The sequence below is a fragment of the Eretmochelys imbricata genome, chromosome 5 (assembly GCF_965152235.1).
Source record: "Eretmochelys imbricata isolate rEreImb1 chromosome 5, rEreImb1.hap1, whole genome shotgun sequence".
In the NCBI taxonomy this organism is placed as follows: Eukaryota; Metazoa; Chordata; order Testudines; family Cheloniidae; genus Eretmochelys; species Eretmochelys imbricata.
This window is the reverse complement of record NC_135576.1, coordinates 41705191-41718007: the sequence shown is the minus strand read 5'-3', so window position 1 is coordinate 41718007 and position 12817 is coordinate 41705191. Positions and strand designations below refer to the sequence as shown.

At 41.9% G+C, this 12817-nt stretch overlaps 1 protein-coding gene across 1 annotated transcript in view; it reads left to right on the top strand.

Moving 5' to 3' along the window:
• The window catches only part of ADAMTS6 (ADAM metallopeptidase with thrombospondin type 1 motif 6), a 324386-nt gene that overhangs the window by 143877 nt on the left and 167692 nt on the right, over nucleotides 1-12817 (top strand). The gene's annotated exons all lie outside the window — the stretch shown is intronic.

Sequence of the window (12817 nt, the reverse complement as noted above, 5' to 3'; positions counted from 1 at the left end):
AGAATGTTGAAATTATTCTACAGCTCCCCTGTATGAATATTACAAAAAATTATGGCTGAATCCTGAGAAGTTCTGGGCCCTGCCACTCTAACTGGCTGTTGAATAATTTATTTCAGAAAATGCAACTCAACTGGAACTTGTCATTGTTACATTTTGTCTGAATTTATTTAAATCAGTTGAGTTCAGTTGGATTATTTGCATAAGAACTACTCACACAAATCAAAGTTGCAAGCTCTTGCACTATGGGTCAGATCCTTAGGTATGGTTGAGATGCGCTTAGTGCAAAACCGAAGAGTTGGGAGAGTAGAAGCAACTTTTCCAATCCCTCAATCCCAAGGATGGCCAGGGCTAATGCAATTTACGACACCCTCCGGGGCTGTTAGTAGTGGAAGTGGCCACCAGTGGGACATTCCATTGCCCTGTGATTCCTAGAGCACAAGATAATCTGGCCAAACCCGCTCAGACATTCTATGTATGGGGGGCCAGAAGCAGGAAGTGTAAGGTTATATATACTGGTCCTCCAACAACTGGGTATTTCTACTGCAGGAAACAAGGATGTGGGCAGAAGAGTGGCTCTTAATTACCTTTCAGCTCCACTGATCCTGGGACTGGCCTAAGCAGTGCAAAGCAGCCTGAAGAGGGGGTCGAGGCTCGACCCCTATAATCTGTCAAATTTGATTGTCCTCATCCTCCATGCCTTTTGTTTTCTTCTATGGAATGTCCTTAGATACATTTTGTGAAAGTAAGTAGGTTCATAAGACAGGATGACATACCCTTAGGCATTAGAATTTTACAATAGTATTGATAATTTTTATCTAGAATTATATTTTGCCCTTTTGGCTACATAAGGATTTTACTTCTATTTTTTAAAAGAATCATTAATATATGTTAAGTGCTAACAATTTGCTCAGTACTGTACATGATATAAATAGAAAAGGGGTCCTCTGCCAAACAGTTTGCAGTGTAGAAGACAGACAGCAGCAAACTGGTTGAAACTATAGTAAAGAACAGAGTAATCAAACACATAGATGAACACGATTTGTTGGGGAAAGAGTCAACATGGTTTTTGTAAAGGGAAATCATGCATCACCAGTCTACTAGAATTCTTTGAGGGGGTCAACAAGCATGTGGACGAGGGTGATCCACTGGATATAATGTACTTAGATTTTCAGAAAGCCCTTGACAAGGTCCCTCCCCAAAGGCCCGTAAGCAAAGAAAGCTGTCATGGGATAAGAAGGAAGGTCCTCTCATGATCAGGAACTGGTTAAAAGTTAGGAAACAAAGGGTAGGAATAAATGGTCAGTTTTCAGGATGGAGAGAGGTAAATAGTGGTGTCCGCCAGGGGTCTGTACGGGGCCCAGTACTGTTCAACGTATAAATAATTTGGAAAAAGGGGTAAACAGTGAGGTGGCAGAATTTGCGGATGATACAAAACTACTCAAGATAATTAAGTCCAAAGCAGACTGCAAAGAGTTACAAAGGGATCTCATAAAACTGGGTGACTGGGCAACAAAATGGCAGATGAAATTCAGTGTTGATAAATGCAAAGTAATGCACACTGGAAAACATAATCCCAACTACATGCATAAAATGATGGGGTCTAAATTAGCTGTTACCACTCAAGAAAGAGATCTTGAAGTCATTGTGATAGTTCTCTGAAAACACCCACTACATGTGCAGTAGTAGTCAAAAATGCAGTTCTGGTTGCCCCATCTCAAAAAAGATATATTGGAATTGAAAAAGCTACAGAAAGGGGCAACAAAAATGGTTAGGCATATGGACAACTTCCATGTGAAGAGAAATTAATAAAACTGGGACTTTTCAACTTGGAAAAGAGATGACTAAGGGGGGGGATATGATAGAGGTCTATACAGTCATGACTGGTATGTAGAAAGTAAATAAGGAAGTGTTAGTCACTCCTTCTCAAGCATAAGAACTAGGGGTCACCAAATGAAATTAATAAGAAGCAGGTTTAAAACAAACAAAAGGAAGTATTTCTTCACACAACACACAGTCAACCTGTGCACCTCTTGCCAGAGGATGTACAATGGGTTTCAAAAAGGAACTAGATAAGTTCATGGAGGATAGGTCCATCAATGGCTATTAGCCAGGATGGGCAGGGATGCAAAACCGTGCTCTGAAGTGTCACTAGCCTGTTTGCCAGAAGCTGGGAATGGGCAACAGGAAATGGATCACTTGGTGATTACCTGTTCTGCTCATTCTCTCTGAAGCACGTGGCATTGGCCACTGTTGGAAGACAGGATATTGGGCTAGATGGACCATTGGTCTGACCCAGTATGGCTGTTCTTATGTTCTTATGAGATAATCTATATATTTGGCCAGGACTTTTTTTAGGGGACAAGCAGTGGCTTAGCTAATTCAGTGCCATCAGCACTAGCACTACTCAGCCGGGGAACAAACATATTTGTGATCTTGATTTCTGGGAACACACTCAATTTTCCAATGCAACAGACAAATTAGTTTATTGAACACTATATTGAATCTATATATCATGGATTCACAGAAGTTAAAAATATAAAAGACCTACCAGACCAACCAATTTGTTCAAGTCCCTGTCAATCAGTTCAAGACTGTACACCCTATAGTACATTTCTATTGTGTTGTGGCATCTAAGTTTAACTGTGCCAAGTAATAGTCCACTTCTTCATTTGGGACACTGTTCCACAGCCTAACAGATCTCACTCTCTGGAAGCTCTTTTGTGATATTCAGGCTAAATTAAAGTCTTGGGTGTTTGTTTTGTAGGGCCTTTTGTTTGCTTACTTTTACTATATTCATTCCACTACATGTAGTGTTATCTTAGACTTTTTGTTGCACTCTTTCTGAGATCCAGTTGATCCATATCATTCTGGAAATGAGTTGTTGACAAATGAACACAGTATTAGACATGTTGTCATTCCAAAAACATGGTAGGGTCCGTCTCTTAGTTATGGGCTTGATATAAGAACCACTATGTGAAATTTTATGGCCTGTGTTATGCAGGAGATCAGAAGAGATGGTAATTATGGTCTCTTGTGGCCTTAAAATCTATGAATCTGCTTCCTTGTCTCATGACATAATGCCTCTGTGTATGCAGCTCAATGATGCAGTGGTCTTTTTAACTTATTACTGTATCATATTGCAAACTCTCTGACAACTAGCACCTCCTTCACTCTTTTTCACTCCATGGACTTAATTCACCAATACATACTCCAGTTTTATGCCAGTGGAATGGAATTAAAATCAATTATTCTGACATTAAACTGGATGATCACTATGGTGAATCAGATCTCATATTGCTAATCTCTTTTGGTTTCTTTGCATTAATTCTCTATTGTCACTTGTGTTTGTAACTCCTGCCAGATTATACCATCTGTGAATTTCATTAATTTCATAAGCACTTTTTAGACCATTAAAAGACATATTAAATGATAATAGATCAGCAAAGTAGCTACTAAACACATCAGCTCCTCTAGTGCTTTCCCTTTCCCTTCATCTTTCTATCTTAAAAACTAATTAGGTTTTCTGGCAAGAGCTGTTCATTGTATTTTCTTGATGATCGTTGCTCATGGTTCCAATATCCTCTAAATGCTTCCTGATTTTTCCTCATAATATTTGTTCCATTATTTTACTGGGAATAGACCCTAGAATTATGGGACAGTATTGACTAGGATCACTCTTCTTTCTTTTCTTGAAGATTAGTGGTTCATTTGTTTTTCTCCAGTCTATGAGTACTATATATCCCAATTTTTCATGCCTTTTGAAAAAAAAATGATTGTCAGTGGAATGGTAAGGGACATGCTGGTGCAAGCACCTCTTGCATGAAACATGGCTTCAGTCTGACAAGGGCCCTTGTTTCTTCCCCCACCCTTCTCCATGAGGCAGGAGCAGCCTTAACAGCAGAGGCTTATCCACTGGAGTATTCATACTCCATCCGAGAACAGGAACCAGGAAGTACAGGGACTACTCAAACAGCAGCAGCCCAGATAATTGGCTCCCAAACTGTTCCTGACTTGCAGAACACTGCATCCAGAGAAGAAAAGCTGCTCCAGCTCCTCTGTCAGCTCCTTTAGAGTCCAGCAAACTGATCCCTGAAAGCTGCCAGACTGTAGCTAGAGGGGCAGTGCCTACAGTGCCTCACCAAGCTTAGAAAGATGAGAGCACCTAGCTTCTCTCAGGAGCAGAAAGGAAACTGGGGACAAAGAACCATGTCACTTTTGGGTTCCCCCAAGAGTAGAAAGGAGTGAACAAAGGAAAGGAAAGAATTGAGGAAACCCAGTTAGGATGCCTGTGGTCCCTTCCCTCCTCAGGTGGAAGCACTATGGAACAGAAGCCTGTCCATTGCCACTAGGGGTGGGGCCTTGTCTTCAGCTTCCTCCTCTTGTTCCTCCAGGCCTCGGTCCCCACTGTTCCTTCCAGAAACTACAGTCCAGATCATAGAGTTTTGCACTGTGCCTTTTGCACAAAGAATGAGACAAAAAGACAAGCACAGCTCCCCTCATTGCAGAGGGGAAATTGCCAAGCACTAGCCACTGAATACCACTTGGAAGATGTCAGCTCAACTAGACACTGCTCAGCAAGATTCCACCCAAGCTGGATGATAACATTTAGTGCACAGAATGAAGTACACCACATGTTGTGATAGGCATGTGTAGGACTCATGGATCTTGAAAAGTGTGTTGTGGGGGTTATTGATCATTGTAGCATTGGAGATATGTCTGCAGGTTTTCTGTTGGTTGTTCTGACAGGGTCTGGTGCCACTTCGAGTTGGTGTGTCCTGGTCTGTGGGAAGGTTGCTTCTGATAATGAGCTTGGAGAGGCTGGGGGTTGTTTGAAGGCCAGAAGAGGGGATTCAGAAAAGATTGTTCTAATAATAATAATCTTTCCTGAACTCCCTCTTCTGGCCTTCAAATGGTAAAGTTGATATAATGCAATTGGGTTTACCCAAATGTAGATCATGCCAGACTAATCTGATTTCCATCTTTGAGAAAATAACTGATTTTTTGGATAAGGGAAGTGAAATAGATCTAATATACTTGGACTTCAGTAAAGCATTTGAAGACAACGGGTTATGCTGAATGGTGAACTATTGGACTGGAGGAAGGCTATTAGTGGAGTTCCTCAAGGATTGGTTTTGGGATCAATCTTATTCAATATTTTTATTAGTGGGATTGGCACAAAAAGTAAGAGTATGCTAACGAAATTTGCTAGTGATACAAAGTTGGGGGGCATTGTAAATACAGAGGAGGACTGGAATATTATACAGGAAGATCTGGATCACCTTGAAGACTAAAGTGACAGAAAAGGGATGAAATTCAATAGTAAAAAGTGCAAGGTCATGCAATTAGGGTCTAATAATAAGAAATTCTGCTACAAGCTGCAGGATCATCAGTTGGAAGTGACAGAAGAGGAGAGAGACCTGGGTGTGTGGATTGATCACAGGATGACTATGAGCCACCAATCTGATGTGGCTGCAAAAAAGGCTATTGCAATTCTAGGATGTATCAAGTGAGGCATTTCCAGTAGAGATAGACAAATATTAATGCTATTGTACAAGTCAACTGGTAAGACCTCATTTGGAATACTATGTACGGTTCTGGTCATTCATGTTCAAGAAAGATTAATTCAAACTGGAACAGGTACAGAGAAGAGCTAATAGGATGATCAGGGGAATGGATAGCCTATCTTATGAGAGGACACTGTTAGAGATTGGCTTGGTTAGCTAGCAAAAAGAAGGCTGCTCTCTATAGATGCATAAAGAGGGTAAAACCAGAGAAATGAGGAGCTAAAGGACAATGTTGGCACAAGAACAAATGGGTATAAACTGGCCATGAACAAATTCAGGATGAAAATTAGAAGAAGGTTTCTAATCACCAGAGGAAGGAGATTCTGGAACAGCCTCCCAATAGGAGTCCTAGTGACAAATAATTAGTTTTAAGAGAGTTGGACAAAATTATGAGTGTGATTATATGATAGGGTTGCTTGTGATGGTAGGGGGTAAGGCTTAGTAGCCCTGGGGCTCACTTCCAAGTTTATATCTTGAGTTCCTAAAACCCCATACTTCAGCCTTCTCTCAGCCACCTGCAGGGCTTAGGAAGAGATTCCCCCCCCCCCGCCCCATGTATTCTGGAGTGTTTCTTTTTGGTCTCCTTCCTCTGAAGCGTCAGAGATGGCCAAGGCTAGAGGTGGGACACTGGATGCAGTGGGCCAGTGCTCTGAGGAAGCACTGCACTTTCTCTCTCTCAGGTGCTTGGCTGCCTGGCTTTTACTCACATGCTCTGGGTCTAACTGATCAGCACCATATGTGGGTTCAGGAAGGAATTTTGTCCCTGGTCAGTGACCTTGGTTTTTGTTGTTGTTGTTTGTTTTTTTGTATTTTGTTTTTGCCGCCTTCTGCGGCATGTAGATGCAAGTCACTTGCCAGGATTATCTGGGTATATCTCACTTAATAATTTCCCTCCATTGCAGGGGCCTTAAGCATTGGTGCACATCGGACCCTCCTATTCTCTGCCTGTGGCACATAATAGTCTAGTCTCCTGTGGGCTGTAATACTTTGGTCTGATTTTGGTTGTTGGGTTTAGTGTGTGGGTGCTGGGTGATGTTGGTGGCCTGTGATATACAGGATATCAGACCAGATGATCTGATGGTCCCCATCAGACCTTAAAATCTATGACTCTGACTCTTATAGGGTGCAGTAGGTGTTGTCTATCAACCCTGTGTCAGAGAACAGATTGACAATGAATAGGGCACCCCAGAAAGGAAAACAGCCTTTAGTATGGCATTAAAAGCTTGTCCTTCGAGTGACTGTCCATATACATATTCCACTTATAGTTTGCATGTGCCCATATGCCCAAGAGCAGAGTCTTTTGGCCAGCAGTGTCAGTTGTGTCTGTGCATGCATGCTCAGTGTTTTTGTGTCACAAGCCAAGGGCATAAAGGGTGGAACTAGCCAACACCCCCCGCAGTTCCTTCTCACTGCTGCTGGCTCTGAGATAAAGACACTCACTATCCATTTTTCATTAATGGTTGGCAATGTTTTTCCTATGTATGTAGACCTACTCTAGTACAATATGTTAGTTTTTTGCCCGTTGACAACCATTTTTTGATAGGTTTCCTTCCATTCAGAACCTTTATATTTTTTCTTTTCTGGTACTGGGGTTTAGAAACACCTAATCCTGAATCCCCTGGATTCTAGAACAGCCCTTCACATGAAGGTGCTATCCCCATTAAGGATGGTAACATGAGATGTCTGTTCTGTTTGGGGGAATCACTGTGCTCTGTGAAATGTGCTGTATGTGAGTCCTTTTCAAAGAAGACACTAGAAGAGGCTGATCTTCAAATGTTTTATATGGATAAATCTATGAGACTGTCTTCAGACCATAGGGTGTCCGTACATAACATGCCTATCTCCAGAAGTACTCATTTCAGCATGTGATCTACCTCTCTTTGAGCCTTGTCAGCTGAGACTTCAGCCCCAAGCTCAGGAAAGTTTGATAAAAAACTTTCGGTAAAGAAAATTCAGAGCTTGTATTAGGGAGGTGTATCCCTAACTAAGATTTCCTCAACAAAGAGAATGGCTTCCCTGGACTATTAGAGAGGCAAAGAGACTTTGCATTTCAGTATAGCTACTGCTGAAACTTGATGAGGTCTTGGTACTGAGGCTTGAATGCTGAACTGGTATGCAAAGATGATGGCTCCAGCAGCAGCATCATCTCATGTGTCTCTTCAGCTTCCCTCTTGATACCATCAAAGTGCAGTATGGCTCTTTCAGTATCAACTCTGACTGTTGCTCCACTACTGGTTATGTTGGCACTGCAAACTCCACTCTTTTCACCTTGGCTCTGCTGTTTGTCCCACTGTTGTTATTTTCATGGTATACACATAGAGAAGTTAGATAAAAAATACTCTTCTTGGAAGGTTACAATGTAAAACTACTTTAATTCAAAATGATAACACAAAAAACCCCAAAATGGAGACAGACAAAGCAGACTGCTCGCTAAAACAGAGAGGCACTACTCAGCCTGCCCAACTCTAGACTGACTGTCTGCTGACTGACTCTGATCACACACTCTCCTGACTATCCTGCAAGCAGGACCAGGAAACTCCTTACAAACGAAAGTGACAGCCTACAATTCCAACACAGTTTTCAAATAAACCACAACCACACATCACACAGTACTAAAGCATGCCCGGTACTAGGGTATTGCAAGAGCCAGAGTCCACATCGCTTTCTTCAGCTCTAGTACCTGCGATACCAGGTGTGATGCTGCAGACCAGGTGCCAGCTCAGGCCAAGGTCCCCAAGCCTCAGTTGAATACTGACAAATATACAGCTGAAATCAGTCTAGCTCATTAGTCTTGTTAAAATAAGTATTAGAATTATACAAATGGGTTTAGTATTTTAGACTTTATGGAATGCTTGTAAATTGCATGCATTCATCTCACTTATAACATCTGTATCCCATATTATAAGATAATATTTGAGTATTTGCCTTGTAAGCCTCTGTAACTGTGTAAATCACCAGACAGCAGAGAGACATTAGCTAGTTTAAAATGCTGATCTGCAACAGAATGTTTTCTCTCTTGACCGAGAAGAAAGGTCCATCGACACCAGATGTACTATAGTGAAACATTAGAGGACAAAAGATTTTGTTGTTTAATCTCCTCCCACCCAATGAAGATGCATCTTGCAAGTGAATTCCTCCCGTCAGCTGAGTTTGCAGCTCAAAGTAGAAGTGGGGAAGGGAATAAAAACCCCTAACAAAGAGAAACTGTATCTTTTTGCTGCTTGGACTCTGCAATACAAGGATTACTAGGCATAAGCAAAAGATCCCCTGTGCTTAGCTTGGCTTTGTCCTAAAAGACATATAGAGCCTGCTTATTATAGAAGCTTCTATTACTTTGGAAACTTAAGACTGTAACTCATTTGTGTATGTGTTTACCAGCTTTAACCTTGTAAATAACTCTGTTTCCTTTTCCTATATAATAAATCTTTATATAGTTTATTATAGGATTGGCTGCAAGCGTTGTCTTTGGTATGATATCTAAAAGTGCAGGTGACCTGGGGTAAGTGACTGGGTCTTTGGGACTGGGAGTAACCTGAATATTGCTGTGATACTTGGTGAAAGGGACCATCTGTCACAAAGGTAAGCTTACGTGGGTGGCAAGACAGACCAGAGTACCCAAGGGGACTGTGTGTGGCTCCATGTTAAGGCTATTATAGTACATGAGGAGTTTACACTCTATAATTTGTTGGTGAAATCTAAGTATGGAACTCACCGCCGATTTGGGCTTTGTGCCCTGAGGTTGGTAGTCATGCTCTTGATCCACTGCAGGACAGCTTGACACCAGATCCATCTTTCTCTATGGTAGCAAGTACCTCTAGGCTCAATCCTTTACACCTGTTACCTCTGCTCCACTATTAGACAGAGATTGCTCTTTTTCATCAGCATCTGCAGGTAGTATGAGGGACTGTCGTACTCTCCAAGGGTGTCTCTTCCTGTCTTGTATGGATCATGCAGGGACTCTGGAGACTCCTCCTACCATAGAACCTATGGAGTCCATTATTCTGGACATGGATCATGATGTTTTACTTCATGGCCACCTGGAATTTATCTCAACATACCTGTCTGACTGTATTGGAAACTATGGAGACCACATGGGTTGGAAGTCACACTGGGAGATCTCCCACTCTCAAGAGATTTTCCTCTGTTTTTGCTACTCAGCCTGCTCTGTGCAGTAATCTTTCATCTATCTGCTCAGCCTGAGGAGCTAAGTGAAAAGAATCCAACTCATTCAGCAGACATATTGGGCCCTTTGGTTATTTCCTTGTTTTATCCAGATGAGGCAGTAGCCTTGCCTAGCATATCACAGCTGGATGATTCTCAAGGTTTCAGGATCTACTCAAGGGAGTATCAGATTCATATGCCTCAGGAGGTGCAGGATTCCACTCATAAAGTGATATTCTTCAGTCCTCTGCTGCTGGGAGAATACCCTTCCCATTTAAGGAGGCTGTAATGGATTCTGCATGAATCCTGTGGCAGACTCCTGCTACAGCAGCCCCTATGTTCTGGAAAGCAGATAAAAATACCTTGTCACTTCCACGGAGGCTGAATTCATATCCTTTGCCTGGGTACATGGTGGTTAGAGTGAGGCATGAGAAAGGCAATGAAATAAGGCACCAGGAACCAAAGTGCTTGGTAAAAATAATTCTTGTTACCTGGTTTGCAATTTAGAATGATGAATTATCAGACCCTGTTGCCCAGATACATTTTTTTGCCCAGATACAATTTGAATTACAAAAAGATAATGGCATTTTCAGACAAGCTACCACCAGACGTTACAGAAGAAGTTTCTTCACTCATCACTGAGGATCACTTGATAGCCAGAACAAATCTGCAAGCTGAATTGATGTGGCTCATGCCACCTCAAGATCAATGGCCAGGCCATAGTAATGAGGGGAGTCTTATTGCTTCAGAGGTCTTGTTTTTCATGGAGGTTCAGTCCACTGTGGAGGACTTGTCATTTTAAGGGTCAGAATTGTTAAGTTTCAAAGTGGACAGTGTCCTTCACACCCTTAAGGATTCTTGAGCTACACTTAGATCCCTCAGGATAACTATCTTAAGACAGGTTTGAGAATATGTCTTCCTTAATATCTCACATAGAGTCAAACCCAAACTCCACAGTGAGGATGTGTTTTGGTCTTCTTGGAGATATGGCTTCATGCATCTTTTTAATGACAAATGCCACACTACTGTTGCAAGCAGGGCTTTGTAAGGTTGGTTTATGTTCCCACTAGATGTCATTTGGATATGTCTCTGTGTGTGCCTCTACTGGTTCTATCCTTCCTGAAATGGTGGAGGTAGCCCAGGAATGTGTGCAAAGGAGTACCATTGCCATCAAGGACGAATGGATGCTTTACTGTTGGGAGGGGGATTCCATATGGAACATATGGATCAAAGCCTCTGGACTCTATGGGAAGCACAAATACATATAAACTTGCTGAATCTCAGACTGGTGTTCAGAGCTTATGAGACATTCATACCTCACATTGAAGATCAATCCATCCGAATAATGACTGACAATTCAATCATATTTTATAGAAACAAACAAGGAGGGGTAAGATTTTCCCCATTGTGTCCAGAGGCAGTCAGGCTATGAAACTGGTGTATTTGACACTGAATCTTCCTCACAGCTATGCACTAAGCTGTTCTTCAGAACAGTTTGGTGGACAAACTGAGCAGACACTTCTCAAATCATGAATGAGAGATCAAGGACCTGATCTTTCATGACATCTTCTCAGACAAAGATCATCTTCAGGTGGACCTGTTTGCAATACACAATAAGAAATTTCAGGCCTTCTGTTCAAGCGTGGGTTTCAGCCCAGGCTTCCTCTTAGATGCTTTTCTGATTTTGTGGTCAAGGACCCTAATGTATACATACCTGCCAATTCAGTTGATCCCAAGGGTCTTGCAGAAAATGAGACCGGACTCAGCCGAAGCTATATTAATTGCATCAGCATGGCCAAAATAGTTTTGGTTCCTAAAACCAAATGTACTGAATCTCTGAATCTGTCAGCCAAAGAAGTTATCTCTTGATCCAGACCTGCTGATGCAGCTCTCCATCTCATGGCCTACCTACTGGATGGATTTCAGACTTAGAAAAATCTCGTTCCATATCTGTACAAAATATATTATTATATAGTAGAAAAGATTTTATGAGACAAATCTACTTGGCAAATTGGACAAGATTTTTCTTTGGCGTCAGCAGAAATCTGCATACACCTTCACAAAACACTATTCTATCATCAAGTCTTCTGAATCAGATGCTATTTTTGGAAAGCCAATACTCCAATCTCTGTTCTCCTAGATTCTGAGCTCCCACTTCCACTGAATTGCTCCACTGCTTTCAAGTCACCATAAATGCAATATGTATATGGGTAACTCTTGAAGGAGAAAAGTTACTTGCCTGTACAGTAACTGGTGTTCTTCAAGATCTGTTATACATATACATATTCCATCATTCCACTACCCATCCTGCTTCTCCTATGCTTCAGAGTCCTATATCCTTCAGATTCCATGGTAGAGAAGAAACCGGGTGGCATTTAGCCCACTCCATTCTTTATGTCCTTGGTATCGAGCATGAGGACACTAAGTGTGCACACGCGACCATAATGGACACTGCTTTCCAAAAAACTCCAGTCTCAGGCATGTGAGGCACATGTACCCCATAAGTGTAATATGCATATGGACAACACATCTCAAAGAAATCTAGTTACTGTACCCATAAGTAACTTTTATTTCCTGTCCTGTTAGAAAGTCAAATGCAGAGACACTCACTGAAAAGTTAAGGGTGGATGCTGCCATATCAGGGGTACCAAAGAGGACAATGATTCCTAAGGAAAGAGGAGCAACTTTCAAGGATCTCTGACTGGCAAAGTGAAGCACCACTGGAAATATCCTCTGTGATCCTAGGCCTGATATTAACTTCAGTTTATGCAGCATGTACCTCAAAAATGGAAGTGGGGTAGCTACTGTAGCATGGCAGTTCTCCAGAAGCCAAAAATGAGGAGTTCAAATTGACTGAGACTCCCAGTTTTGGGCTCAGCTGCTTGCGCTTGTGGCGTGATGTATAAAACCATCTGATTGACTTCTGGAATTATGGCTGCCTCATCATCTCAGTGTCAGTCAGGAGAGCCCTGTTGCTAGAAGAGTGGGCAGTGAATCTTTCCTCCAGACTAGCAATTCTGCCTTTCACAGGGAGATTTCTTTTCAGGGAAGAATTGGAGAAGAGCCAACAGTCCTTAGCCACAGCAGAAAAC